The sequence below is a fragment of the Bombus huntii genome, chromosome 1 (genome assembly GCF_024542735.1).
Source record: "Bombus huntii isolate Logan2020A chromosome 1, iyBomHunt1.1, whole genome shotgun sequence".
NCBI classification, from domain to species: Eukaryota; Metazoa; Arthropoda; class Insecta; order Hymenoptera; family Apidae; genus Bombus; species Bombus huntii.
Window position 1 is genome coordinate 22,230,126 of NC_066238.1, and position 4,360 is coordinate 22,234,485.

The window sequence follows — 4,360 nt, forward strand, 5'->3', positions numbered from 1 at the left end:
ATTAGATAACAGCAATACAATAGATTATTATTTTCTACGTGTCATTGATTCATCATCATCATTTTCCATTTTTTTAGCATATGTAAAAACGTATCTGACGTAATCTTACCTCGCTCTTTGAGTAAAAAAATCCATTCAAATGAAACAAAGGGAAAAGAAATAAGAAAACAAACACTCACATACGAATCTTCATTACATAACTGTATGTACTCCTCGAGGTATAATTACTCAGACACGTTACAGCGTACCTTCTTCGTTCCCTGATGGCTGATGTTGATCGTTGACGTTTATAGTGAAAGAATTTCGTCAACGGCGCCATCTGGATCCCTGTTGAAAAATTAAACTAGCCGCAACAGCACCATTAAGCTCATCACCCAGAGTAGCTTTTGTTGCTGAGTCGTGGAGGAATTATTATCATCAACGACATAAACTTTACCAGTTCCGGTAATGTTCTTCATGTGGTCCAGGCATTCGAACTCGCAACATCGCTTTCCAAGACGAAATTTTTTGCATGTCTGTAGTAAAAAGAAATCGATCAATTGTACAGATCAATCGTCACTCGACTGCTCGAGAATTCAGATCATCCAGAGAATAGAATAGAGACGTGGAAAAATGTAGTGCGATCATCGCAGTGGGAGGAAATAGGGGGATAGGGACCAAATGAATGAACGAGATGTTAAGGACAACTGACGATAAGTTCTTCTTTTGTCGGGAATTGCATGTTTGTGAATGGTTTGTGGGTGGTTAGGTGGAGAGAATTGAAGAGTTTGGAGGTGACTGGAAGAGTGTTTTGGGCAAGGTAGATTGCAGAATGGTTGCGGTAGCATTGTGTTAATTATGGGTTTGTACATGTAATCTTTGTATGTATCACTACATACAACCTAACGTATATTTTTAATAATACATCAGAGTTTTAGTTATTTCATAGCTATGAATTTTATACTCTATAATCTTGACGTTTTATTTCACAGAAGCGTTTGAATATCCATAAAAATTAAATGAACCAATGTATTCATTATCTTATAGAGAAGATATATTATTTTTAATTATGTTCCAATTATTTATCATGATCCTGATTTCCTTATTCTGAAAATTTGAAAGGAAGTTTTGTAGTTTGATACTTTCAGCGACAAAGGGTCAATATTGCTTTAGTATATTTCGTCACATATACATGTATATCTATATGAATTGAGGACTGCTTCTATTTCTATGATAAGAGTATTACGGTGTTAAGCTCATATGTTTCTGTTTCTCCACTCGCGCTGCGCCATAATATCCTTTGATATTTCCGATCCTCTGGTCGTACGAGGAATTGCCGATACATTTTCTCGATGTCGCCAGTGAGTACGTACTGATGAGCGCGGAATCTAATTAATATACAAAATAAATTGTGAATTGATTCGAGAATATAGGATTTCCCCATTTTCATGATTATCGTGATTTTTGTATAAATATATTTTTTAAGATACTAATAATTAGGTACTTATAAATTAGTATTATCAATTATTTTGCATTTATAATTCCGCCTCTAGTATAAGTGTTAATTGAAAACTAACTTTATGTTTCAAAAAGTACTAGCAAAGTCGTTGAGTAACAAGCCACTGATGCTAACACAAATAGCATTGTCGTAATTAAATATTTCTAAATATTCATTTTTCATTTTGAACCTGTAGAAACAATTTATTATATATACTATTAGCTAAGTAATTGCATATTTAATTAAGTCGAAATATAAAACTTAGTTATTTTAATAATTTAAAAAATAAAAAACTGACAAACATTTCAATTTAATTTATGGTTGGAACAAAAGACAGTTATTCTTCATTAATTGAAATATTGCAATGCAGAGTACTTTCCAAAATACGCCGAGAGTATTCCTGATGGTGAAACGAGCGTTGCTTCATCGAACGCAGCTAAAGAAAACAACATCTATGTAGTTGGTGGTACGATGCCTGAAATAGAGGGCGCTAAATTGTACAATACCTGTACTATTTGGGGTCCCGATGGAACTTTGATAGCAAAACACCGAAAGGTAAGTAATATATTCCTTTATGGCTTTGAATTTGAAAATATTGGGGTGAAGAAAGTGACTCTATCTAGGAATAATTTAGGAATATACATATGTACATACGTATACTATAACCAATTCTATAATTTACGGTTTATAAAATACGTTATGATACGGGAAACGCCCATTTTTGTTGTAATGTGTTTGTGTTGTATAAATTTTTCACATACTTAAAATATTATTATACTTATTTTTTCTCCTTTTTAAACATTATTAAATGATAGGATTTTTTAATAAAAGAAAGTGATAAAAACGCTGTCAGTTATTAAATAAAAAATAATTAAAGTTTAGGAGTTGGTAACTTTGATATTAAATTACAAAAGTTGCAGCAATAGAATTAGCGACTACATTTTTATGTTATTAGGTACATCTATTCGACATCGACATTCCTAATAAGATTACTTTTCGAGAGAGTGATTCACTCAGTCCTGGTAACTCCCTAACGACGTTCGATGTGAAGGGCTGCAAAATAGGTATTGGCATTTGCTATGATATTAGATTCGAGGAAATGGCACGCATTTATCGGAACAAAGGTACAGTAACTTAATCGATCAATACTTAACTAGCAAAAAATTAAATATCTTTCTTAAATATATTCTATATAAAATTAATATAATCTGTAACTCTGTATAAAAAGAAGCTTAATTTAAAAAACCAGTATATTTGCTGAAAATGAAACAAATAAAAGAATTAAAAGCACAATAAGAGGACTGTCCTCGCATATTCAGAAATGATGGAATGTGAACCGTGCAACTACGAAGTTAATTGGTATTCGGTGGCTTCATATTTCCTGCTTCTCTGGGTTAGGTTGCCAAATGCTGATATATCCAGCGGCATTCAATATGACCACTGGACCACTGCACTGGTCATTACTTCAGCGTTTCAGAGCGAATGATAATCAATTATACGTTGCCTGCATATCACCGGCTCGTGTTCCTTAAGCAAGTTACGTCGCATGGGGACATACACAGTTGACCAATCCCTGGGGAAAGATTCTTTACGATTTGGAAACTCAAGAGAATATGGCAGTCACCGATATCGGTAATTTACAGCTTAAAATTAAAAGCGAGAGATCCATGATGTAATTAATTTTTAGTCTCGTTAATTTATCGATTTAGCCATCTTCCTCTGTATTTGTTGAATTTATTAGTAAGCATTACTTATTACTTCGTATGTTTCTTTTTTCTATCAGATCTAAAAGTTGTTGAGGAAGTAAGACAAGACGAAATTTTTTGCATGTCTGTAGTAAAAAGAAATCGAATCTGGTCCGTCGTATCGAGTAGTCCAGTGATTAGGGGGTTTCGGTGTTTGTTGACTCTTTTGCTATATCTGTCGCTATATTTTGCTATTTCCTCTTTGACTGTAGGTATCTTGAGGTCGCGATGGATGGTTTCGTTGGTAACATACCAAGGTGCGTCTATTAAGGCTCTTAGCGTTTTCGATTGGAATCGTTGTAGTATTTCGATGTTGGAGTTACTTGGACAGCAACAGCTGGTGATACTGTCATACACCTCCATTTATAAACTTTCGAAAATCGATGTGACCTTCAAACTTTAGTGTATTCTGTTTCACAGCACAAAATGTTTCCGAAACGTACGTTTGAAGGACTTTAGTTAACTAAACCTTAAGATTTATAACGGGCCCTCGGGCTAGCCGAACATGTACTGCGGAGACGCATCGACATCTGGCAATCATCTTACTCGAAGAATAGGGTCTGCGTGTGGCGAGCCACGGGACAGAAACCGTGGGAATGTTTACTGTCGCGTGTCGCCACGAATATTTCTTTTAAGGAGAGCTATAGAATTACTCCATACCTTTGTTAGGCAAAGCGTTCATCCCTTGACCGCGGCTACGTTGGGCGACAGACTGTCACCTCGAGCCAAAGCTCACCGTCACTAATCTCGAACAATTACAATCGGATTGAATAACTACAATAGTTTAGTTACAGTTATAGTAGACTTTAGATTGCAATGTTGCGGGGCTATCCAAAGGTTCCGGTGTCCTTTCATCTCCGACATATAGATATACATGTATATGTGACGAAATATACTAAAGCAATATTGACCCTTTGTCGCTGAAAGTATCAAACTACAAAACTTCCTTTCAAATTTTCAGAATAAGGAAATCAGGATCATGATAAATAATTGGAACATAATTAAAAATAATATATCTTCTCTATAAGATAATGAATACATTGGTTCATTTAATTTTTATGGATATTCAAACGCTTCTGTGAAATAAAACGTCAAGATTATAGAGTATAAAATTCATAGCTATGAAATAACTAAAACT

The 4,360-nt window shown here is 34.4% G+C and overlaps 1 long non-coding RNA gene across 1 annotated transcript; it reads left to right on the plus strand.

The window, feature by feature from the left end:
• The first annotated feature begins 2,405 nt into the window (after window positions 1-2,405).
• On the plus strand, window positions 2,406-3,113 carry LOC126865908 (uncharacterized). The gene is made up of 2 exons (XR_007689724.1): window positions 2,406-2,601; window positions 2,876-3,113. It is a non-coding gene; the product is annotated as an uncharacterized LOC126865908 (long non-coding RNA).
• Window positions 3,114-4,360: the final 1,247 nt, after the last annotated feature.